The sequence below is a fragment of the Dasypus novemcinctus genome, chromosome 13 (assembly GCF_030445035.2).
Source record: "Dasypus novemcinctus isolate mDasNov1 chromosome 13, mDasNov1.1.hap2, whole genome shotgun sequence".
Lineage (NCBI taxonomy): Eukaryota > Metazoa > Chordata > Mammalia > Cingulata > Dasypodidae > Dasypus > Dasypus novemcinctus.
Window position 1 is genome coordinate 90,341,081 of NC_080685.1, and position 26,217 is coordinate 90,367,297.

The window sequence follows — 26,217 nt, forward strand, 5'->3', positions numbered from 1 at the left end:
CATCACTAATTCTCTGCTCTGCCTCTCTAGTCTGCTGATATTTGCTGCAAGTGTATTTTTGATTTCTTGAATTGTGGTGTTCATTTCCATCATATCTGTTATTTTTTTGCGCATGTCTGCAATTTCCCCTCCAAGTGTTGTCTTCATGCTGTTAACCTCTTTCATTACTTCATCAAATTTGTCGGTGATAAATGTTCTGAGATCTTTCATTGCTTGTGTGAAGTCCTGCCCCCCTTCCTGATTTTTAGTTTGTTGATTGGATTCAGCCATGTTTTCCTGATTACTGGTTTGGTTTGTAGATTTTTGTTGCTGTCTTGTCAACATTTTTTCTTGACGGGCTTAATCAGTTCCTTAGCTTCTTTGTCTAGTCTTGGAGATTAATTAGCTGTTGTTTTTGCGTAAGTGTTATATCTTCTCTTTGTCACTTTGTTCTTCTTATTCCAATTTCTTATTGCTAGTTAAGCTCACTTTAAAGGAAAGTATTAGTGCTGGAGAAAGGCAATTGTGTAAGGAAGGAAAAAGTGTGAAGTAGTATTGGTGATATATGTTAACAAAGCAACAGTATGAGTTCTGGGAGGATGGAGGTTAGATCATGTAAATTGTGTAGAGTTATAGTAGAAGGAAAGTACCTATAATGAGGTAGACAACTGAATATGGGAGGAATGTGGTACGTACTAAGAGGCTATTGTTTTCGTGAGAGAGGGAAAGAGAAAAGAAAGGTAATAGTTTCAGGGATGAATACCAGATGGAAAACTAAATAAAGGTATTAGAAATTAAGAGTTAGACACTTTGTGGATCAAAGAAAGGGAGATGGAATATAGGAGAGATAGCAGATGGTGGAGGATATTAAGTTGTAGGGGAAAGGGGATAGTGTAGATAGGCTAAATCTATTCACAGAGAAATGAGGCAGTGGAGGGTGAGGAAACCCAGCAAATGTGAGGTATTTCCTGTAGGACCTATTGTATTGTTAAGATAAAATAGTATAAGAAGAATATTGGGGACAAGAAAGAGAGGATTAAAAAAAAAACAAAACAACAACAACAAAAAATAAAAAATAAAAAAATAAAAACAAAAAACAAAGAACAGAAACCCCGCCGCCAGGCTCGGCTGGGCTCGGCTCCCTCGCCCGCCGCGGCTCGGCTGGGCTCGGCTGGGCCCGGCTGGGCTCGACTTCCCCGCCGGCCACCCGCCGCGGCACAGCGCGACCCGGCTCTCCCACTCGCCGCCCGCCGCAGCGCGGCTGAGCTTGACCGAGCTCGGCTGGGCTCGGCCCCCCGCCCGCCGTGGCTCAGCTGGGCTCGGCTGGGCTCGGCTTCCCCGCCCACCGCCCGCCGCGGCACAGCGCGGCTCGGCTCTCCCGCCCGCCGCCTGCCGCGGCGTGGCTAGGCTCGGCTGGGCTCGGCTCCCTCGCCCGCCGCCCGCCGCGGCTCGGCTGGGTTCGGCTGGGCTCGGCTGGGCTCTGCTGGGCTTGGTTCCCCCGCCCGCAGCCCGCCGCAGCGCAGCGCGGCTCGGCTCTCCCACCTGCCGCCCGCGCCCGCCGCAGCGCGGCTCGGCTCTCCCGCCCGCCGCCCGCTGCCCGCCGCAGCGCGGCTCGGCTCTCCCGCCCGCCGCCCGCCGCAGCGTGGCTCGGATCCCCCGCCCGCTGCCCGCCGTGGCCCAGCTAGGCTACCCTGGCCGCCACCCACTGGGGCTCAGCGGGGTGCTAGCTGCCTCAGCTCCGCCTACCCAAGGAGGGAATCCTCCACTCGTAGCTGGGATCTCCGTGTATATTTCACAGACGGATCCTCTCTGTTACCTTCCCTCCAAATCGATGTCCAGACACCTCCGGACCAGGAAAAATCCCGAAACAGCCCGGTCCCAAAGAGTCTCCGACGCCTCCCAGCCGATTCCCCCCAGGAGCTAGTAACTGGGAAGTTCACTCAGCCGCCATCTTGCCTCTCTCTCCTCTTGTATGTTATTGATGGAAGTATAAATTGTCACAACCTTTATGGAAATCAATTTGATCACATTCCCTCTGACTCATAAATTCTTCATCTAAGAACTTATCCTGCAAATAGTCTTGCAAATATAAGAAATAACATTTGTCCAAAGATATTTATTGCATCAATTTTCAACCTACATGTCTTTCAGTAGGGGGCAAGCAAATAAATTATGGTATGATCATGTAGTGGAATACTGTGCAGCTGCTAAGGCAGTTTTATGTGAACTAATTTAGAAAGACTTCTAAGATATTCGTTAAATGGGGGAAAAAAAGCAAGGTAGAGGAAAAATATGTATACTGTGCTATAATTTGCTTTAAAAACAAACATCTATGTTTGTGCTGGGGATTGAATCGTGTCCCTCATAAAGACTTGTTCAAGTCTATTCTGCATTCCTGGGGTGGGAAACCAATTGTGAATAGGCTCTCTGGTGTTGATATTATTAGTTAAGTTGTGGATTCATTTGTGAATAGGATCTTCGAAGATCCTGTTTAGATGCAGCCATATTGAATCAGACTGGGCCTTTTTTTTTTTAATTTCCCTCCCCTCCCTTCCCCTCCCCCCCCCCCAGTTGTCTGCTGTCTTTATCCATTCGCTGCGTGTGTCCATTGACTGCGTGTTCTTCTGTGACTGCTTCTGTCCTTATCAGCGGCACCAGGAATCTGTGTTTCTTTTTGTTGCGTCATCTTGTTGTGTCAGCGCTCTGTGTGTGCGGTGCCATTCTTGGACAGGCTGCGCTTTCTTTCGTGCTGGATGGCTGTCCTTATGGGGCGCTCTCCTTGGCTGGGCCTTAATCCACATAACTGAAGACCTTATAAGGAGAGGAAATTTAGACAGAGACACAGACAATTGAGCAGGGGAAGGAGAAGCCAGAAGGAGAAGCCTCGTGACAGAAGCATACACGTAAGCCGGGGATTGTGGCAAGCCACCTCCAGAATGCTACAGACTTTGGGGAGAAAGTAGATACCTTGACTTTGGACTTCCAGACCCCAAACCATGAGACAATAAATTTCCATTGTTTAAGCCAACCCATTGTGCGGTATTTGTCATAGCAGCCCTGGCAAACTAAGACAGTATACATGGACTACCTCTGAAAAGATACGTAAGAAACTGGCAGCAGTGGCTGGCCAGAGAGAGGGGCTGAGGGGGACTGGGGGGTGGGGGGGCAGTGGTGGGAAGGAGATGTACTTTTCACTGTATACTCTTTTGTGTCTTTTGAGTTTTGTGTCATTGAAGGGATTCCCTATTCAAAAAGTAAGTAATATAATTTCTTTTTAAATTTTAAGTTGAAAACTTGGAGAGAGACACAGGATAGAATGAGTCTTTGTTCCCTGAGCACACACTAAACATTGAGGGGAGAGGAGGCAGATCAACCTGGAATCAGGATTTTGTGCTTGTTCAGAAATATGCACTTAAAAAATCATAGAATTCCCAGGTGAGGGAGGGTTTGAGATCTGCCAGACTGGTTTTTATTTTATGGCAGAATGAATTAAAATCTGGGAATAAACATTTATGGTGGAGAAATCTGCAGATAGGGCTGACATTAAGATGAACTCCAAGACAGAGCAGAATCTTTGGAACTGGTTAGCACCACCAGTCACTCCTTCCCATCGTCTCTCTGACGAGCTTTGACCTTCCCTTCTGGAGGGCACCTTGCACCGCCTGCTGCACCCCTCCCTCCAGCCAGGCATCACTGGGAAGTGAGCTCCAGCCACCTGCTGCCCTTCTGGAAACTGGGGCTAGTGCTCAAGACGCCCAGCAAACTGGTGATGGTCTCTGCCATCTGTGACTCTGAACAACAGTTCTTGCTGCCTGCGTGGTATCGGGTGTCCTCTTGATCCCTGTGCTTCCCGGGAGCATCAGGTGTCCTTCCTGGAGCTTTCCTATACTGGGTCAAGTGGAGACTATTCCCTGGGTTTTAAGTCGCACTTCTCATTTAACCCTGAAATCCTGCGTGTGACAGTAGAAGCACTGATGGTGATTGTAACCCCACCCACATATCTGTCTGTCTATCTATCTTCAAATTACAGATCTCATTTGAAGCAACAACCTTGTAGGGTAGATCTGATCCAAATTTTCAAATGACAGTAAAATATTTGTATAAAGGTTTGTTTTCCAAGTAGTTCTTTCACTTAATACCTGTAGATCAACACACACGCATGTAGTATATATTTGGAGTAGATGCTTAGAACTGGGATTGCCGGGTCAAAGGATAAATGCATACTTATTTTGATAGATATTGCCACATACTCCTCTACATGCATTGGTTTTACTGTCTCCTGCAGGCACATTTTAATGTTAGAGCTAATGATTAAATAAGATAAAGTATTTGTGCTGAGAAAGATTAAATGGTTGTGCAGAAGGAGTGGAACTGGGACTTGAACCCCCCAAATGCTAACCAATGGCCCATTGTTCTGACCCTTTCCACATACCTTCTCCCCATTTTATAGATGAAGAGACTGAAGAAACCATCCCTAATGATATAATAAGATAGAATTTTAAATCCGTGTCTCCTGACCCTAAAATTAGATCTCCTTTCAGTGAGCTGCAGATTCACTTATGGTGTACTCTCTTTGCTTATCTGTAGATGAGAAAGAAAAACATAGTAGTTCTCCTAAGGAAATTAAGAAAATTAATGAGATAATTATGGGTAAATTATTCCTTGGGTGTAGGAAAGGTTCTTTGAGATATAGCTTAACTCCTTTAGGTGAGCAGGGAATCAGCAAATCGATTGTGGTGTCAGGGCACTATGAACTCTTCCTCCCCTGCCCTCCCATTACCCTAAGTCCAGCATGTTTCTACCCGTTGCAGAATCTGTCCTGCTTCCTACAAGAAGGTTGAACTTCTTTGAACACAGGTGCCACACTCTGCAAAACTTTACGTATGGTCAAATGTGCAGTTTCTTGGGTGAATAAACAAGCTGAAAACCACAGAGCCCCTTTTTTCCCTTGCCTAGAGTGACCCTCGGGTTCTCCTTTGTGCTTGCTTTGAGACAGGTTGGTTGACTTATGTGCAATTTGGGACACTGGAGTTTTCCTTCCGTCTTCAGACTGGAACGGAGCTTCCTTGGGTGCTGCAGGGAGGCTGAATGAGGCAGAGAAGGTGAGTGGGGCTTGGGCCTGGGGCATGTGTCTGGGCAGGGGGATGGGGGAATGAGTGAAAGCCTCCTGCCCTTTCTCTTTGATGAGAAGGGCTCTTTGCCTGGTCCCAGGAATCTGAGATAGAAGTTCAGAGTCTGCCACAAAGCCAGATCTCCAGGCTTTCCCTTCCAAGAAGGCTGGTGGTGGGGAAGTGTCAGCTCCTTCCTTGCCAGCAGGTGAGATCATTAGATATTACGCAGCCATTGTCCAAATGTCCACCTTAATTGAAAAATTGGGAAATGGCTTTATTAGTGACCCACGTTCCCCTTAGCCTGGGCCTTCATGACCCGTCAACCTCCTGAGTGACAGCTCCAGCATATGGGGGGCAGTCTGAGAACCCCTCCCTCAAGCGGGGCACTGAGCCCCAGCAGGTGGACAGCTGTCTGGTACAAAGCATACAGCCACGGTTGACAGCTCTGAAACCATACCCTGTGTCCAGGGTCTGCATTGTTCTGTCTGAATTAGAATCCCCTGTTGCTCCCAGCAACTCCTGTACTAGTCTCAGGCCAAGAAGGCAAGGGAGGAGATACAAGAAGTGCATCCTTTATTTTAATAGAGGAGTCATTGGCAACTGGTCCCAAGCTAGCTGCCTGGGGGCTGCTGGGCTGGGGGTGTCTGGCCTGGAGGCCTGGACCTAGAAAGATTCCCTTCTTCTTTGAGTTGGGGCACCTCTGCCTCATTGTAGTTTGTCTTTCTTACTCCAGCCTCTTTCAAGTCTCTTCTGTTCTCCCAAAAGAGTTGGTGGCTAGGGGTGGGGGTGGGGGACAATGGGGAGAGGCTAAAGGTGTGTCAAATAAAAAACAAATCCAGACTTGGTAAGGAGAGTGTTTATTCAAAAGGATTATTGCAATGGGGGAAAGGGGCTTTGCCATAGAGGGAGGGGACTATCACAATGGGGAGAGCGCGCTGACCGTGAGGTCTACAAGCATCTCAAGATACTTTAGAGAAAGGGAAGAACCGGATGTTGGGAAGTGGGATGAAAGTTGGCATGATCAGATAGTAGCTCTGAGGATATTTTAGGCTGAAGCAGCCTATTTAATGAGAGATGCCTTAAAATTGAGGGATCTGGAGGATGGAGAGAAGCTTAACCGAGTCTGGTTAGCAAGCATTTTGTTCTGATTGATCGTGGGGACAAGCAGTTCAGCGAGTCATTTCTGGCCTTATCCTGGGTAACGAGGGCATCTGTGATCTTAGCCAAGCCAACCTGCTGGAAGGTGGCTCTTGGCAGGAAGTCCTTTCCCAGAACACAGATTCGGGGGTGGGGGCGTGGAGAAAACCACAGGGCTCGGGTAAAATTAAACATTCCCGTGGGAGCAGAGCATGCTGATGATGCCGACTTGACTTTGGGTCTGGACAGAGTTTAGACCAGGCCTTGCATCTGGACAAACCGATTTGAAACCGCAGTTCTTCCACCTGCCTTGTGGCCCTAGGAAAGTGTCTTCACCTGTCTAGGTGCCGGTTTCCTAGTATATGCAGTGGCCGTAATGATGAACACCTAGTAGATATTAAATTTTTAAAAATTAAACATCTAAAGAGTCCCACACAGTACCTGAGATCTAGTAGATGCTCAAAAAGTGAAAACCGTTTTTATTTCTCATATCAACAGCAGCTCAGACGTACTTGTTTTTATCAAGGTAGTTTCTTTGTGTAGTTTCAGGGAACCCCTGGGAAATCCATGTGACTGCAGGGCTTTCCCACCCCCTCGTTGTAACTAAACATTGAACTTGACTACGCTGGCAGAGGGGTTGGGGTATTGAGGACGCTGATGGCAAAAGTGGTAGAGCAGTTCATGTAACCATTTCAGCATAGTATATGTAGGCAAAGCAGCCTGGGAACAGATGCTGGGAGTGAAGGAATCCCGAGTCAGCCCGGCTGGGTGTCACCTGCCCACGCTGTCCCCCCTGGAACCCTTCCGCAGCCCTCCCTGGGCACACACTCCCTGGGTGGCCTAACCAGGGCCCAGCCTAAGCGACCTGGGAGCCCCGCCTTCTCTGATGGCTGCAACATCACTGGCAGCAGGGCTGGGCAGCCTCCGGGGTCCCCCCCCTGCATCCTGCCTCAGGTAGAGCAGCCTTGCCCCAGCTTGCACCTCGGGACCTCCCCATCGAGTCAACAATCCCCACCATCGGTTCACAGCTTTATTATTTGTATTATTTGTCCATTTACATTACCTGTGTCATCTGGCTTTCATGACAACTCTGTGACGTGAGCAAAACTGGTATCATCATCCCCATTTCATTGATGAAGAAACCGAGGTTCTAAAAAGTTATTTTCCCCCAAGATCACAAAATAGTGAGCAAAAGCGCCTGTACTAGGGAAACGGACTTTGGCGCAGTGGTTAGGGCGTCCGTCTACCACATGGGAGGTCCACGGTTCAAACCCCGGGCCTCCTTGACCCGTGTGGAGCTGGCCCATGCGCAGTGCTGATGCGCGCAAGGAGTGCCCTGCCACACAGGGGTGTCCCCCGCGTAGGGGAGCCCCACGCGCAAGGAGTGCACCCGTAAGGAGAGCCACCCAGCGTGAAGGGAAATGCAGCCTGCCCAGGAATGGTGCCGCTGACGACAACAGAAGCGGACAAAGAAACAAGACGCAGCAAAAGACACAGAAAACAGACAACCGGGAGAGGGGAGGGGAATTAAATAAATAAAAATAAATCTTTAAAAAAAAAAAAAAAGAGCCTGTACTAGAACTCAGAAGCCGTGAATTGTGGGCTGGGCTGTTTTTCTTTCTGGGCTGCCCACACAACATGAAGGGGGGAAAACTCTCCAAGGACTTTCAGACACACAGAGGATACACACAAAGGAAACGAAAACAAAATGAGTACAGAAATAGTCACAAGCAAGGACTTACGGCGACTGAGGGGAATTCTGAGAGCAGTGAGCTGCTCCAGTTTTCTTTAGGTGGGTGATCATCCTCCTCCTAGCCAGCGCTTGAGTACTGTCTGGGGACAGGCTCCCTGCTCTGCTCCTGAGGCTTATTTCCCATTTAGTTTTCCTGACAGCAACCCTGTGAAGTAGGGCCCTATTACCCACATTTTACCGATGACAGAAGAGAGGCAGAGGAAGGGGTGGGAATTTGCTCAAAGCCGCACATCTAGGAAACTGCCAGTGCGTGGGTTCACGTTCACATGGTCCAGCTCCCGGAGCCATGCTGCCGACCCCTGGAACTCGGGGCTGGAGCGGGTTTCCGGGAGGCGTGTTCTTGTTTCCCGGCATCGCTGCTTCTGAGCGGGACTCCAGCCAGGCTCCAGGTGAGCGTCTGATTTCGTCGCTGCCCCTCTGAGGCCCGATGAGGAGCAAGCCCTGCCTTTGCCCGTCCTGCTTCCCTCTGGCTCTTCTCCCTTTGCTCGGGGCCGCTGCCATCTGGAACTGCTCCCTCCTGCCTGCCCCTGTGAGCACACTCCCCCCTCCTCCCGCCCCGGCAGAAGGCACCTTCCCCCACCCCCCAGGTTTCAGCTCCTCCCGGGTCACTCAGAGCGGACACCTGCCCTCTGACGCAAGTCACAGAAAGCACCCAGCTTCCCCAGGCCTCCAATCTCCCAAATGGATCCATTTGGTTAATCGCACCCACACTCCTAAATCTCCCTGTCAGAGGAGGCCGGGCCTCCTTTCTCCAGAAACATTACCACAGGCCACTGCAGCCATCAGGAGCAGGAGCTCAGGACTCACAGCTAGGGCTGGGAGGCGGGCATGGCGCATTGTTAAATGGTCTGTTTTGCTTTCCCCAGTCCTTGCCCCAAAAGTGACTTCAGGCTCCTGAGGCAGCACACGTGCTGGCTACCTTTTCCTCTGGCCACTGAGATCTTCAGAGGAAGGTGGGAGGACGTGGGTGGTAGCACAGAAGCGATTCCCCTTAACAGCCTGTGCTACCTCATTTCTGCTGCAGTGATGCAGCACTTCTAGATCCTTCTCTAACCTGTTCTGCTGTCCCTCTAAATTCACCTTTTTACCAAAGGCTGGGCTGTTTGGTTTGAGACAACATCTCGCCCTCTGCGTTCCTCTTTCTAATAAGAGAACCAGACTGTAGCAAAGGGAGGGCTTTCCTATTTCCTGGAGTAAGACCTTACTGAGAGTATAAGACACAAAGTTTCCCTTGACACCACTGAGAGCCAACAGTGTCTTTGGAATAAGTCTTGTAGCTGCCAGCACTTTGCATCCAGACTCCTAGACAAATGGTGCATCGGGGGAAAAACCTTATCATGCCTGTTGCCTCCCCATTTTGCTCCCACCCCTCTCCTCCCGGCCCCCAGGATTTTCATGTCTCTTCCTGCTTGTAGAAGCCTGCCTGCCTGCCTGCCAGGAGAGCAGTTGGATCCAGACTGATGTCTGTACTGGATGTAAATGCAGAGGGCTGAAGGGAGGGAGGGAAGGAACAGATGCTGCTCCCTCCTGCTGGCTTAGTCCTTCCCTCCCTATTACCCCACCCCACCCTGCCCACTACCTTATCAAGCAGGAGTTTTTTAAATGCCTGGGGAGTGGTGGTGATGGTGTGCTGTTTGGAGTATCAGCAGTTAAACCAGTAATGACAGCAGAAGGGAAGTTATCTCAGAAGAGCTGACCCAACTCCCTCTGCTCATCCACTGGGAGCAATTGGCCACATAGGTCACGAGGCACGGAAGGAAGAAGCTGGCGTGAGTGAGGGGAAGGGGCCTGGAGGAGAGTGAAGTGCTTTGGTTAAGGAGACGGTGACAAAGGCCAGAGAGAGCAGCCTAGAGGGGCTTTGGCTAGCCCGGATCTTATAAAAGCTCCCCATTCTCTCTGGTCCAACCCAGTCTCTATGTTTTTTGTTTTTTTTTGTTTTTTTAAAGATTTATTTTTTATTTATTTATTTCCTCTTCTCCACCCCTTCGCCCCCTGCCAGTTATCTGCTCTCTGTGTCCATTCGCTGTGTGTTCTGTGTCCGCTTGTATTCCTGTCAGCAGCATCAGAAATTTGTGCCTCTTTTTGTTGCATCATCTTGCAGCATCAGCTTTCCATGTATGTGGCACCGTTCCTGGGCAGGCTGCACTTTTTTCACACTGGGCGGCTCTCCTTACAGGGCATACTCCTTGTGCATGGGGCTCCCCTATGCGGGGGACACCCCTGCGTGACACGGCACTCCTTGCGCGCATCAGCACTGCACATGGGCCAGCTCGCCATGTGGGTCAAGGAGGCCCGGGGTTTGAACCCTGGACCTCCCATGTGGTCGGCGGATGCTCTATCCATTGAATCAAATCCAATTCCCAAACCTAGTCTTTATGGTCAAGGAATTATTTACTCTTAGAATCAACATATAGTTATCTTCATAGGCATGATCTACTTTGTGGACTTGAGAACCCAGCTCATCCAGAACTCTATAGCAAAGCAGTATATACCTGTAACTTGGAGGAAAGGAGAAAACACCAATGGTTTCTGAATATCAAGTATGTGCCTGGCTGTGGGTTAGATGCTGTACATATAAATTAGTTCATTTATTGCATTTCCTAGTCCTCACAGTAGCCTTGTGATAAGTAGGTATATTTATCCCACTCTTAAAGATAAGAGAACTGAGGTTCTGAGAGAGATGAAACCACGTAGGAGGTAAATGGCTGAGGTTGGATTGTGTAGTCCAAGTCTACACTTTTTCTGTGCCACAGTGATTGCATGCTGCCTTCTCTTGATGCTAAGTCTCCAAATTCACACACCTGGTGTTTTTCCCCTAGACGCACGCATGTTTTCTGAGCTAGTTCGTTGTCCACCGGTGTGTTTTAAGCCCAGCCCTGTTCTGCTTTGAGCTGGCACTTGCTTCTGTGAAAGACACAGGGAAGAAGGAGGCACAGCCCGGCCCTTCAGAAGCCCACAGTCTGGCTGAGGCCTGAAAGTCACCTCTTCTTCTCCTACCCCAAGTTTTTTCCTATGGTCTTGTGCCTCTTTTTCCCCTTGCTTTGGCTCACCATCTGGTTTTCCAATGGCTTTTAGAATCCTGGTCTGTTGAAACCAGGCTTAGAATCCTCCCAAATAGAGGTCGTAGTAAGCAGCTTAACATGCTGACGTCGTGAGCCGGTGGGTCCAGGTGGCAGGTCCTGCCATGGACAGCAGCCTGGACTCCAGGTGGACTTTCCACTCAGAGAGCCTGGAAGGAAGAGCCCAGGATAAGGAAGCTGGGGGTGGGGGGCTAGAGCATGGCACAGGGAAACGGACTTGGCCCAGTGGTTAGGGCGTCCGTCTACCACATGGGAGGTCCATGGTTCAAACCCCGGGCCTCCTTGACCCGTGTGGAGCTGGCCCATGCGCAGTGCTGATGTGCGCAAGGAGTGCCCTGCCACACAGGGGTGTCCCCCGCGTAGGGGAGCCCCACGCGCAAGGAGTGCGCCCGTAAGGAGAGCTGCCCAGGAATGGCGCCGCCCACACTTCCCGTGCCGCTGATGACAACAGAAGCGGACAAAGAAACAAGACGCAGCAAAAAGACACAGAAAACAGACAACCAGGGGAGGGGAGGGGAATTAAATAAATAAAAATACTTTAAAAAAAAAAAAAAGCATGGCATAGCTGCCTTCCTTTAGGAAAGGGGGAGAAAGGTTTCTGGCTGTTCAAGAGCCACCTAACCATCACACAGCATTTTTTAATTTACTAAGATAGGACAACAGGGGGACAGGGACTAGAGAGTTTGTGATTTGCTTAAGGTAACATACAAGAACTGAGCCCTGGGTCTTTTTCTTTTAAATTAATATTCAATTTATCAAGCTTTTATTTATTTATTTATTTTTAAAGATGTATTTTTTTATTTATTTCTCTCCTCCCCCTCCCTCCCCCCAGTTGTCTGCTCACTGTGTCCATTCGCTGTGTGTTCTTCTGTGACTGCTTCTATCCTTATCAGCGGCACCAGGAATCTGTGTTTCTTTTTGTTGTGTCATCTTGGTGTGTCACTTCTCCGTGTGTGCAGCACCATTCCTGGGCAGGCTGCGCTTTCTTTCCTGCTGGGCAGCTGTCCTTACGGGGCGCACTCCTTGCGTGTGGGGCTCCCCTATGCGGGGGACACCCCTGCATGGCAGGGCACTCCTTGTGCACATCAGCACCGTGCGTGGGCTAGCTCCACACGGGTCAAGGAGGCCCGGGGTTTGAACCGTGGTCCTCCCATGTGGTAGGCGGACGCCCTATCCATTGGGCCAAGTCCATTTCCCTATCAAAGCTTTTAAATCCCAAAACCTAATTTGTCTTTAAACTTTTAATTTCAACTGACAAATTTTACAATTCTATCCATAAATCTAGTTAAATTTTAGAAATCACTTGTTTGCTCCCACTTACTAAACTTAGTTAATTAAATTCCTTTGACCATTTGAAATTGCATTTATAAATTTACTCTTTCTTTAATGAAATATTACAATTTTCTGCCTAACAGAACCTTCTAAATTCTCATGTAATTCTATTCTCATTAATATTTTTAATAACAGCTTTATTGAGACATAATTCACATACCATACAACTCACCTATGTAAAGCATACAACTTAGTGATTTTTATTATATTCAGAGTCGGGAAACTTCTAGACCCTCTGTCAATTTTAGAATATTTTTGTCACCTGCTCTAAAAACAAATGTCATTCCTATAAGCAGTTGTTCTCCTTTTCCTAGCCATAGACAACTACTGATCTACTTTCTGTCAATGTAGATTTGCCTATTCTGGAATTTCATACTGATGGAAGAATATATGTAATCTTTTATGTTTAGCTTGTATCCTTAACATAATATTTTTGAGGCAGTTTGTCCATGTTATAAAGATGTGTTCATTCCTTTTTATGGCTATTATTCCATTGTGTGGCATACCACATTTTTATGGCTATTATTCCATTGTGTGGCATAACACATTTTATTCATCCATTCATCCATTTCCTGACATTTAGGTTTGTTCCACTTTGGGGCTTCTATAAATGATGCTGCTGTGAAAATTCACTTACAAGTTTTCATGTGAACATGTTTTCATTTCTCTTGGGTATCGATCTAGGAGTGGAACTTCTGGGGCATACGCCCACTCTGTTTCACTTTTTAAGAACTAAGTCCTTTAATTGTCTCCGAGGGTCCCTTTTGGGTCTTCTACCTTCAGTCTCCATCTTCTCTCCCACCTGGGTCCCTCCCTCTTACCTTCTAGGAGCCTGGAATCCCCAAATCTTGGGCCCCCACCCTTGGAGACCTTCCCGCAGGATTAGCAGCCAGTACCAGCTTTCCTCTGCACTTTCCCCTTTAATGTCAGGGCCCAGGGAGTTGGGTGGGGGTGGGTGAGGGGTGCTGTTTGAGATGTGCCTGGAAGCTGCACAAACCCTCTCTCTCCAGCTGTGAGGAAAGATGTGTCTAATTGCTGTGAAAACTCCCCCTGAGGGTAGAACACAGGGAGCCAAGGCAAGTGAGAAGCTGGAGTCTTGAATTTTCAGGAGGTGGGAGCTCTTCCTCTCCTTCCTGGTTGTGGCAAAATTCTTCCTTAGGGGGAGGAACACCCCGACAGGTCCTCAGTTTCCTTTACACCCTGTTTTACCCGCTAATCTTTATATGGAAGGAGACTAGTCAGAGCTCGGGTCAACACCACCTGGATGATGGAAGTTCTCAGGTAATCCACAAGCTTTCTTTGATCAGCCCTTCTCAGAGGGGCAGATCGGCTCATCCGCAGCGTGGAAGGCTGCATCTGAGAGTCTTTTCCATTCCATAAATGTTTCCTTGCCCTTCCTTTCTGAGGATGAACGAGGAAGCCAGGAGGAGGAGAAAGAAAACGCACAGCCCCCAAGAACCCTCGAAGGCCGGCTGGATCGAGCGTTGTCCTTCCCGCTGCACCCAGCCCCCGCTGTGCCCGAGACCCTGATGCTTTGAGTTTCCTTGCTATGCCAGGCTGGGACGTGCCTGGCTCCAGGTGGCCTCAGGGCAAAGAGGCCCCCCTTCCTCCATGTACAGGGATATGCGTACAAGGAGGTGTGCTGCAGACTTTTATAATGGGAGGGAAATGAGAAAACCAACCTAAAGTCACAACAAAAAGATGGTGAAGTGGCTATGGTGGAGCCACCACACGATGCATGTGGAAAAGAATACCATGTGTCTTCGTGGCTAAGCTGCGTGCACCTCCGGCCCTACGAGGGGTTGCCCCTATTGTGGGTACAGCCTTCTTGTGGGGTCCCAAGCCTGCTGGCGGCTTATGAGTAACGTTGTGCCTTCGCTTGCTTTTGAGGGCCAGGTGAGGACACCAGATATCCACAGAGGCCAGCTTGAGGGAAGAACAGCCGCCTCTTCCCCCTCCCCCAACTTAATAACCAAGTTGTCAGATTTCAACCTATAGATTAGTTCTGGGCATTGGGCAGGAAACAGCTGTTTTTCAGCTTTTTATAGCCCTAATCCTAGATGCAGGTGTCCCCCAGGCAGGAATCAGGACCACCTGACACCTCCCTCCCCCCAGGCGCGCCTCCTGCGGAATCCCCTGACCTCTGTGAGCATAGCTGAGGCAGGGAGGAGAGGGGCCGCCTGCTGCTGCGGCAGAGCAGATCTCCATCAATGGTTAAGCCCCCACCCCCTCACTCCGCCCAGATCGCCCCCCCTGACAGTGAAAGGGAGCCAAGCATGAAACACAGCCACAGAGCAGATGGAGACCACCCCCCTCCAACCCTGAGAAGTGAGGACGGGAGGGAGAGATGAATCCCATATTCGAGATTTCTTTGGCTATTTGAAGATCCTAGAAGACAACCGGTTCAACCCCGCACGGGCAAGGAAGCTGCGTCCCTCTCCTCCAGGGTGTGGGGCCAGGCGGAGGGCTAGAAGCAGGCTGGTGAGTGCTTTCCCAGGCTGCCAAGTCCTTGTGCCCAGGGGGTTTGTGTAATTCAGCGCCTTCAGAAAGGGGAGGTGGGAGGATTGTGTAGGCAGTCAGACTTTCTCAGAAGATGCTGACAGGGGTCATTTCGTTTGGGGTAAGGAGGGAGATGTGGTGAAATGTCGTTCCTTGGCAACTGCTCTGAGAAGTGGAAGCGGGGAGTGGTGAGCGGAACCTCCCTGCTGCCTCCCCCGCTAAGCTAATCATGTCCTCTGCCGAAGACCTCTGTCTTTCTTCTCCTTGCTTGGGCATCTTGAGTTTCCTAGGAAACCGAACCCCTCCCCTTCAAATGCCTGTGGGCTGGAGGGGGTGGAGCACGCTTGGGTGCTTGGGTCACCATCTGTTGCATCGTCCCTCCCTTGGCATGAGAGAGATGAAAGGAGGTGGCAGTGGGGGCCTGTGGGCTGGAGGGGGCGGGGAAGGGGAGCCCTCTGCTGTGTCCAGATCAGTCCCTCTGCTGCAGGTGGACTTCAGAACCCAGTGCAGCCAAGCTGGAGCCCTCAGGATGCAGGGGAGACTGGGAATGCAGTGAGGGCAGGTCTGGGGTTGGCACCCAGAGCAACTAAATCTCCAGATTCTGAGTGACTGTGGAATGGAGAAAGTCAGGTGGCGTTGAAAGTAGCCCTGGCTGAGGTCAGACTGTAGGAAGCTCAGAGGGAGACTGGGGGAAGGGTGAATGTATCTGCCTTGCAGGAACTGTCTACTCTAAAGGATGCGGAATAGTTATTATTATGAGGTTATTGGTCTATTTTTCTGTTACTAGGGTTTATACAGTAACAATAGAACTATCATGTGTTCTATCGACCAAGGGTGTGTAATGTATTCTGATTCATTGATGGGATAAATCCCTCCCAGTTAGAAGAAGGAATCGTAAATGCATATTGCTAAGTGAAAGAAGCCTGTGTGAAAAGGCTGCATGCCATATGATATCTAGAAAAGGCAAAACTATAGAGATGGTAAAAAGAAGCAGTGCTTGTCGGGGGTGGGGAGGAGGGGTGAATGGGAGAACCCTGGGCAGTGTTCAGTATCTGTACACCCAAAGAACTGTGTACACAAAGAGTGAACCCGAATGTGAACCGTGGTCTTTAGTTAATAATAGATTAACTAAGTACTAATTGTAACAAACTAATGGGAGATGTAAATAATAGGGAAAAACCTGTGGGGAGGAGAGGTTGTTTGGGGAATTCTCTGTACTTTCTGCACAGTTTTTTTCCTGTCAATCTAAAGTTGCTCTTAAAAAACATGGGCTGTTAAGTTGTTTAATCTTCCAGTAATATGAAGTGTTAGGATAAAAACGCTGTCCCCTCATCCGAGGAGTATTCATTGTACTGTACTACAGAAGGAGGCAAGACAGAGCTCAAGAAGTTCAGAGTCCGACGGGGGAGACGGCCGTGGGAACACTGAGCCCCTCGAGGCTCCTAGAACCGAGCAGGGCTGGGGCCCTGGGAATCCGTGTGAAAGCAGGGACAGCTTCCTGGCAGAGTCGCCTACTCGGCCTCGGCGAAGAAGGAATTTTCACCGGAGAGAAGGAAGGGCATGGGCTGTCTGGCCTAGGCAAAAGTGGAAGCAAAGATGGGTGGGGGCACATGGCCTGCTTGGGGGATGGGGGCGGCCTGGCCTGGCAGGAGACATGATGTGGGAGGAAAACCGCAGGGGAGGCCAGCTCCAGATCTACGAGGGACTGAGCCGAGAGGTGGGGTGTGACGCCTGAGGCCATTCCCCTATTTTTCCTGCCAAGACAAAGGTGACAGAGGATATTCATAGGCAGGACACCTGGCTCTTTCTTCTTTCTTCAAGAAAGAAAACACAATGAGAGTGAGAGTAGATTATAGTGCTAACCCGAGCCACCCTAAACATTTATTTTTATGTATACGCCAACATTTTGGCTTGTCTTGGGAACACTTATTGAGAAATAACTTATATCTGATTGCTCGGGTTCTCCATTCCAAGAGGTCTGCCTGTCCCTTCCAACCCCGTGTAGGAGAAACGTGAGCTCCTTTGGGATTGTTCTTGCACGTGTGGCCCTTCCCTGCTCCGTGTTTTGATGGGCCCCTCTTCCTCATTTGTTTCAGCTCCTCTCTCTGATTCCTGAACAGGTTGCTTCCAGGCAGCTATAGTAATAAGCCTGCTGCATTTTTTAAAAATTTAACGCAGAATGGCTGAGTTTTGCGTTGGCTCTCTTGGGCTTTTATTATCTTCCTGTTCCCCCACAATACCCTGTGGCAGTGATGTGTGAATGTATTCCTTAGTTGGCTCTTGTAGTACTATTTTAGTCATTTGATTAGTTTATTCTGAGAACGAATTGCTGGCATGTGGTGGTGGCAGCACTAATCTGTCGGTAGCAAATCCCTAGGCATGAATTCAGGAGCACAGCCTCAGAGTACCTGCAGAACTGCTTCATTTGTGACTCTCAGGCATTTCAGACTGAACACATTCAACTCCAAACTCATGATCTCCTTGTGCCCCAAGCACTACCCGACTTGCTCCTTTCTGTATTTTCCATGCCTATTACCAGCAGCATCTTACCTAGTTTCCCAACCTAGAAACCTTGATGCCACCCTTCTCAACACCTACAACCAGGCAGCCATCGGTTCCTTTTGATTCTACCCCAGAAACACCACTCGAAGCTCAGGGAGGCCTTGGGGTCCAATTAGACCACGCTGCTTATATGTGCTCTCTCACCCTGCCCAGGGACACCTGTGAAATCTGGGAGACAGTGGAGTGGAGGGAGAGGGACACGCTCTGAGTCTCACTCCCGGGATTCATCACAGAGCAGGCGGGATGCTGTAGCCCCAGACCAGCTGCCCCTGGGCTGAGTGACATCAGGCAGGTCAAGGCCCTCCCTTGGATTTAGGTTTATCTCATTCAGGGAAAACATGAAGGTCTTGCTTTTATGCATTGAGCGTAGTAAAAGTGCCTTACATTGCCCTGTGTTCCAGGTTCCTGTGCAGTATCACATTCAGCCCTCTCAGGAACCATCTGAAACAAAGCAGGCTATGTACCACCATCTAAGGAAAGTAAGGCTTAAAAAACAAGTAACTTACAAAAGATAAGTGGCAGAACTGAGACTTTTACTTGGATTTTTCACTCCATGAATATTATCTGCCCAGGACTCTGCCAAGCCCTAAGGATACAGGACAGCACAGGGTATGATCTGAGCCTCAGAGTTTACAAAGAAGGGAAGAAAGCTGATTAAGCCAGAGGTCAGGAAATGAGCATGCTTGGGCCAACTCCAGCCCATTGACTTGTTCACAAATACAGTTTTACTGGAACATAGTCATGCCCATTCATTCACTTATTGTCTGTAGCTGCCTTCACACCATTTAGGCAGAGTTTAGTTGTGACAGAGGCATTATGGCCCCCAGAACCTAAAATATTTATTATCTGGCCCTTTACAGAAAAAGTTTCCTGCCCTCTAGTTTAAACTTATGGTTTTATCACAGTGTGGTAATTGCCACCAGAGTCAAGTTCAAAGTGGAGTGGAAGTGGATGTTCCCAGCTCTTCTGGGACAGGCTGCCCAGGGGGAGCACAGGAGCTCTTCGCAGAGCAGAAGATGTCAGAGTAGGGTCTTGAAGACTGAACAGGAACTGATCACATGAAGGGAAGGGAAGGCACCGAGGATGGCACGTGTCAAGTATGGAGGTGGTGAATGGAGTGGCATGCTTAGACAATGGCATGCCATTTCATTGGGACGCATGTAGGGTTTGGGTGGGTAGAATGGACTTATATGCCATACTTGGAAGTTTGTGTTTGATCTTTACAGATTACTGGGGTGATATGGAAGGGTTTACAACAGAGGACTGAGATGATCATATGGAGATTTAGAAATACCACTGAAATAGCAGCATGCAGAATGCATTCGAAGGAGGCCAACTAGGAGACTATTGCAGTAGTCCATGAGAGACAGAATGTGTGTCCAAGATAAGCTGGAGCGAGCATGGGGAAAGGAAGGGGCCTGGGAGGCCCTGGGAAGCAGATAGGCCACTGGCCTTGGTGCTGGGTGTGACTGGTGAGAAGAGATGGGGTTTAAGAGTGACTCCCAGGTTTCTGGTTTGAGTGGCTTGGGTGGGTACCATCAACAAAGACTGGGAAGAGAGAGGGAAGAACAGGATCCCAGTGGGGGAAAAGATCATCAGGCAGAAGAGGATGCAGCAGGGTGACCAGAGCTGCCATGGAGGTTGGGAAGGGCAGAGAGAGGAGGAGGAGGCCTCAGAGTGGTGCTTCAGAGGCCAGGGAGGAAGGCTGGAGGGGCAAACAGTGGCTGATGGTCCCCAGAAGTCAGGGGAGATAAAGGCTGAGGATGCTGCCTGTGGCCAGCGTGAGGCCAGAGGGAGGAGCAGAGGAAAGAGGCCCAGAACGTGCTTGGAGGAGTGAAGGGGGCTGAATAAACAAAGGCAGAATCTGTAGATTGCTCTTTAAAATAAAACCACCTTCATGAGAAAAAGAGGGAGAATAAAGTTAAGTAGGTGTAGGGAGGCTATGGGGTAGAGAGAATGATCTTTTGGTTTTAAGTTGAGAAAAACGTGAAGATGTTTCTCTACTGAGGCAGAGAACCAGAAATTCAGTTCAGCTGGAAATTCAGGAGAGACGGGGTGGTTGATGGTCAAGGGCAGGTAAAGGGCAGTCCCTGGGGAGGGCTGGGCTGGGTCCAGGCAGAGCAGCAGGCCTAAGGACGCCTTTCTAACACAGGACGTGGGGGCGAGGTCAGGGAAGGTTGTGCGGCCGCCAGCATTCTGGGGCATTTCTGATTCTGATAGGATGCTCAGCTTCACTGCACATAATAGAAAACTACTCCAAATGGCTTGAAAATTAAAGGGAATTTTTACTGTAAACATATTTAACTAAACAAAATCCACAAGTAGGGCTTTCTGAAGGAATGCTCAGTCAGTAACGCAAGCAATGACACAAAGGGCCTGATCTTCGTACATCTTCTCTCTGCCTTCTGCAGTGTAGGATTATCCTCAGATTGCACGTGAAGCCCCCCACCACACCTGGAGCTCCTCCCAGGGTCTATTTCAGAGGAGAGGGGAAGCTTGTCTTTCCAAGGTATCAGCAAAAGTCTCCCTGAATCACACTGCCTCTTGCTAGGTTTGATGCCCATTTCTAAACCAGTCGTGTTGGGAAGAGGATAGGGAGTGCTAGTTGGCTTAAATTAGCCAAACTCAACTTTGGAGCTAGGGGTAGGATCAGTCTGAGAAAGGGGTAGAGATGAATTTGTCAAAGAAAAATATGGGTACTGTGGATGGGAGGAGGATAATGTGTATGGTAGTTAAGCATTCAGCAAATATCTGCAAGGTTTTCTGTGTGCTTAACATTGTGCAGGTTGAATAAAGATGCTGTCCCCAGCTTCAAGGAACTCACTGAATAGTTGGGGACACAGATGAGTAGACAATCTCCACCGAGATCTAGCACTCATTAAGTGAGCGTATCCCAGAATCCTTTGGGAGCACGTCATGAGAATCTAGTCTTGGTGGGAAGAGGTGGTGCAGGAAAATCAAGGGAGGGAAGCGGACTTGGCCCAGTGGTTAGGGCGTCTGTCTACCACATGGGAGGTCCATGGGTCGAACCCCAGGGCTCCTTGACCAGTGTGGAGCTGGCCCATGCGCGGTGCTGATGCGTGCAAGAAGTGCCGTGCCATGCAGGGGTGTTCCCCGCATAGGGAAGCCCCACGCACAAGGAGTGCACCCCACACGGAGAGCTGCCCAGCACAAAAGGAAATGCAGCCTGCCCAAAAATGACTCCACACACACAGAGAGCTGACACAACAAGATGACAAAACAAAAAGAAACACAGATTCCAGGTGCCGCTGATAAGGATAGAAGTGGTCACAGAAGAACACAGCGAATGGACACAGAGCAGACAACTGGGGGGAGGGGGGGTGCAGGAGAAGGGGAGAGAAATAAATAAAAAATAAATCTTTTTTAAAAAAAAATCAAGGGAGGCTTTCCAGAGGAGGTGTCACCTGGTCTGAGCCTGGAAGATGACAAAGAGTTGGATGAGAGAAGAATAGCAAAGACATTCTAGGAAAAGAGTGCATCAAAATGAGAACAGACTGTTTATTCAGAGTTTGCTATAGCAAGGGAGTCAGTCACCATTCCATGTGTTGTCTGAGACTCAAAGGCAGACAGCGGATTGGAAAAGTTTTATAGAGGATAAAAGGGAAGGCTCGGCTTGGGTATGCTCTGATTGGAGGCTGTTGGCACTGGGGAGGGGGGCTGAAGGCAGCCTAACTAGAAGCCGAGCGTCTTATGTGATTGGTGGGGAGCATATATGATTTCCCTGGTTGGTCCTACCGTGGAAACGGTGGCAGAAATAGGGAAGCTGGCAGCCACGACCCAAATGCTGGGTGTTCCAGGCCACTTGTCGCAGCGGCTGTGGTTTGGCTTCCCAGCTGGTTGCGACGGAGGTTGTGGGCCTGAGTTCTATGATCATATATAGTCGGTTGTTATCCATTTGTTTACCCCAGTTTCTCAGGGGTGATGTGTGAGAGAGCAAGGATTATTCATGAAACTAAAATAATTCAATGTAACTGGGGTCCAGAGGTGGGGAAAGATGTGACTGGGCAGGTAGGCAAAAGCCAGGTCAAAAGGGCTTTTTAAAGTAATTTTTATAGGAGGTACCAGGGATTGAACCCAGGGCCTTGTACATGGGAGGCAGACGCTCAACCACTGAGCTGCCTCCACTTTCCAGGAAGGGCTTTTTTTTTTTTTTTTTTTTTTTTTTTTTTTTTTTAATTTTTTTATTTTTTATTGAATTTGTAATAATATTACATTAAAAATATATATGTGAGGTCCCATTCAACCCCACCCCCCCACCCCCCCTCTCCCCCCCCCCCAACAACACTCGTTCCCATCATCATGACACATCCATTGGATTTGGTAAGTACATCTTTGGGCACCTCTGCACCTCATATACATTGGTTCACATCATGGCCCATACTCTCCTCTATTCCATCATGTAGGCCCTGTGAGGATTTACAATGTCCGGTGATTACCTCTGAAGCACCATCCAGGGCAGCTCCAGGAAGGGCTTTTGAAGTGCGTTTTAGGAGTGTAGTGAAGGATGGACACAGCCGTTGCGGGGAACGGCAGGGGGAGTGGATGCCCGGGCTTGTGGAGCAGCCCGGAGAAGCCACCTGAAGCTGGGGGGCTTGCATTTGGGGGGATATCATTGTGCAGAGTGGTTCCAACCTACAGCCCTGTCCTTTCCCCTGCACCCCAATGTTCAATGTGAATATGCAAATACAAAAAGCTAGCCTCGGGGAGCCCAAGGGCTCCAAGCCCAGGGCTGCAACCCCAGCCTCCTGCTTCCTCACACCTGGTCTTGTACTGCCTTTGGCACAGGGTGTCTGCATTTGAAACCTTAGGCTATTGCTAAAGGATTTTCTGTTATTTTACTACCAGAATCCTTCTTTGAAATAAAACCTTATGCAAAACCTCAATATAAAACAGTGACTGTGAAGCTGCTCAGGTGGGAGTGCGGTGGGGGGTCCCAGCTGCCCTCTTCCCTCCCCAGATCCCCTCGGAGAAGGCCCTGCTGGAGGAAGCCCCAGCAGGCTCCTTTGGACCCAGTGGGGAAACCTCAGCACTCAGAAATCTTAAGAAATCTCTCAGCTCCGTTAGGTCCCAGAGGTCCGTGAGGCTCCCTGCATTGGGCGATTTCATTGAAGCGGTGGTGGGGTATCAGCGTGTGGAAACCAGGGGCTGGCCTCAGACGGCTGCAGCGCCTGCTGACTGGCCCCTGCTCCCACCCTTGTGCATTTACATTCCACCCTTCACAAATCAGCCAGCGTAGTCTTTAAAAACAAATCTCACCATGTCACTCCACTACTTAATTCCACTCCGTAGTGTCCTGTGATAGTTAGAATATAATTTCAGCTCCTTACCCTGACCTACAAAGCCCTCCCAGAGTACACTCTTGCCTTCCTCTCTGCGACTTGTGCCGTTCTTCTCCACAAGTCTTCTAAGCCCCAGCCACGTTGGCTTCATTCGGTTCCTTGCATGTGCCAATCCGAGCCCTGCATCAGGGCCTTTGCACAAGCAGTTCTCCTTGCCTGGGATGCTTCACGGACTCATCTTCACAAGAGGCCTCCTTCTCGCCCTTCAGGTCTTGGTGCAGTGTCGCCTTCTCACAGGAGCCTTCCTGGATTCCTCTGTTCCCTTGATCACATCACCCCATCTGGGTTTCTTCAGTGCACTTAATACGACCTGATTTTTGGTTAAAAGTTTCTTTTCTGTCTCCCCCCACTAGAATATGAGCCTCCATGAGAGCATTTAAACTGTGCTTGCTGTCCACTTGTGTATTCTCTAGAAGAGTGTCTAGGTCAATGAACGGCCCAGACCGAAGTCTGAGGCGGCTCCTGCTGCGAGGAGAGGAAAAGCTGCCGGTGAGCTGAGTCTCAGCTCTGCCAGTCTACTCTCCTATCACTGCACGTGTATTGTGGCCATTGATGCAGAGTACTCAGAATGGGGCTGTGGGAATGTGGGGGGCTCCCGGGTGATGACAGCTTGTGGGCGCCATGGGCCTCTCATCCATCTGCCAGGGACAGCTTGGGGAATCCACACGAGGGGCCCCCCAATCTGGGGAAAGAAAGCAAACTAGGAGCCAGATAAAAGAAAAAATAGAAAAGCCGGCCGTGATAGCGATGGATAATTATTATTACTGTCAGCTGCTGTTACTGGTAACGTCATTTAAGAGCCAGAATGCTCCCCTCATCCTTAGGAACTCAAAGCCCGCTCCGTGGCGGCAGCTAATGCTTATTACTGCACTTCTACTCTGTGCCCCTTGCTATCTAGGAATTGTGCAGTAAATCCTCACAGCAGCCCCTGGAGTAGTATGGGTTTTATTCTCCCCATTATCAGATGAGAACTGCAAAGCTCCGAAGGTCCCCTCCTCACATTCACCCAGCAGGCAGCAACGGGCCGGAGAGTGGCTGGGCTGGAGGTGGGGGCCGCAGCTCCTGGGGTGGCCCATCAGCTCCAGGCTCACAAGCACTTCCCCGGCCCCATCTCGGACACTTCAAATCTCCCCCCAAGTCTTGCAAATTTAAAAGCCTGCCGTTGGGGTCCCTTGCCTAAGTGTGTAAAACATCTCTGTGGAAGATCTTAGGGCGCCCATGGCCTTTCAAGTTCAGCAAGAAACAAAAGGATTTACAGGCCTGAGTCTGCCCCTGCCTAGAGGTTTGAGGGTCCCGGAATCTGTACGGTTAAAAACTGCCGCAGGTGATTCTGGGTGGTATCCAGTTACCTTCCTGTGTGGGCACGTTGTCAGCAGTGCCTGACCAAGTACTAATTGGATTCTTTATGAAACTGTGAACTCACAACTCCACAAGGCATTCTGTGTTCAGATGTCTCCATTCTCTTTTCCTTTCCTTCCTTCCCTTGTCTTCTCTCTCTCCCAGACTTCCCTCTCTCCCTCTCTCTGTAGAGGTTGGGGTGAACCTCAGATACACAAGAATTGACTTTATCATATTTCCTGTTCATGATCATCAAGGCATGCAAGATTTATTTTTTTTTTTATTTATTTTTGTTTCTTCACTCTCCCCCTTGCCATAGGCACCCCCTCTGATGTATTTTATGTCCTTACATTCCAGTTCTTACATATGTGATTAAATGTCAAAGGAGGCTTCAAAAACACAGCAATTCTGTAGCGTGTGTGGATGCTATGTTAAGTTTCCTAAATAGTACTGTGCAATGACTATATCTGTTAGACAGCTCTTGACTGTGTCTCGGGGAAGGGACTGCCTCTCTGGAACTTCTTCTCTTTTGATGCTAGTTTTGTCCCTGTGAAGATGAATAGAAAATTCTCTTCCTCCTTCCAGCATTTGAAGACGGTCATCGTGGCACCCACTTGGTGCCTCAGCCTGCCCTTCCCCCACGTTTCCTCACGGGCTGTGGGATTTTCCCTCCCCCTCTGGGATGCTCTGTGGTTGGATGGTACCCCCTGAAGGGCCCTGCCCCTCCAGGCCCAGCCCTGCTGCCAAGAGGACCTTCCAGAGCAGACCCCATGGGTGTTCTTCACCCCGTGATGGCCTTTTGGGCTGCAGGAAGGGCCAGGAGAAGAACCTGGGAGAGGATGTGACGGGCCACCCAGCAAGACTGTGCAAGAACTAAGGTTTAGTTGGAAATGGTACCTTATTGTTGTAGGTTAGAAACGTCTTCCTGGGAAGTGGATTTGGCTCAACGGATGGAGCGTCTGCCTGCCACATGGGAGGTCCAAGGTTCAAACCCCGGGCCTCCTGACCCATGTGATGAGCTGGCCCATGCGCAGTGCTGATGTGCGCAAGGAGTGCCCTGCCACATGGGGTGCCCCCCACGTAGGGGAACCCCATGTGCAAGGAGTGTACCCCGTAAGGAGAGCCGCCCAGCACGAAAAAAGTGCAACCTGCCCAGGAGTGGCACCGCACACACAGAGAACTGACGCAGCGAGATGATGCAACAAAAAGAGAAACAGGGAAGCAGACTTGGCTCAATGGATAGAGCGTCCGCCTACCATGTGGGAGGTCCAGAGTTCAAACCCAGGGCCTCCAGACCTGTGTGGTGAACTCATCCACAGGCAGTGCTGATGCACACAGAGAGTGCCATGCCATGCAGTGGTGTCCCCCCCGTAGGGGAGCCCCACATGCAAGAAGTGCGCCCCGTAAGGAGAGCTGCCCGTATGAAAGGAAGTCTAGCCTGCCCAGGAGTGGCACCATACACATGGAGAGCTGACACGGCAAGATGACAAAACAAAAAGAGACACAGATTCCCAGTGCCACTGACAAGAATACAAGCAGACACAGAAGAACACACAGCGAATGGACGCAGAGAGCAGACCACTGGGCAGGGGGGCACGGAAGGGGAGAGAAATAAATAAAAAATTAATCTTAAAAAAAAAAAGAAACATCTTCCTGGTGATCAGGATGGGGGCCGGTCAGCTGTGGTGAGGTGGCTGCACTCCTGGCAGGCTGGCAGGGTCCTCTGCCCCCTCTGCACTGGGTCCTTTGACTTCGATGGAAATTCCCTCAGGATGTACGGGAAGGGTTGCAAACCCTGTGCTTTCCCTCTAGGCACCTTTAAGCCCAGATTACATAATCCCTTCTCAGTTTCTTTTCTGTCCTCTCTGTGAGCACATTATGGAGACCAATAGTATGCAATTCCTTTTTTTTTTTTAAGGAGGTACCAGGGGTTGAACCTGGGACCTCGTCCATGGGAAGCAGGCGTTCAAACCACTGAGCTATATCCGCTCTTCTACAATTCCTTTTAAAATAGCAAACTTCTTTGGTACTTTCCTTATATCAAAAACAGGGAAAGCAGGTGGAAA

The 26,217-nt window shown here is 49.6% G+C and overlaps 1 protein-coding gene across 25 annotated transcripts in view; it reads left to right on the plus strand.

Moving 5' to 3' along the window:
• NFASC (neurofascin) overlaps positions 1 to 26,217 on the plus strand; it is a 197,916-nt gene that overhangs the window by 94,720 nt on the left and 76,979 nt on the right. For all 25 annotated transcript variants that reach the window (XM_058275046.1, XM_058275051.2, XM_058275054.2 and 22 more), the window contains exon 2: positions 4,976 to 5,081. The gene's annotated coding sequence lies outside the window, so the exon portion shown is untranslated. The remainder of the gene's footprint in view (positions 1 to 4,975; positions 5,082 to 26,217) is intronic.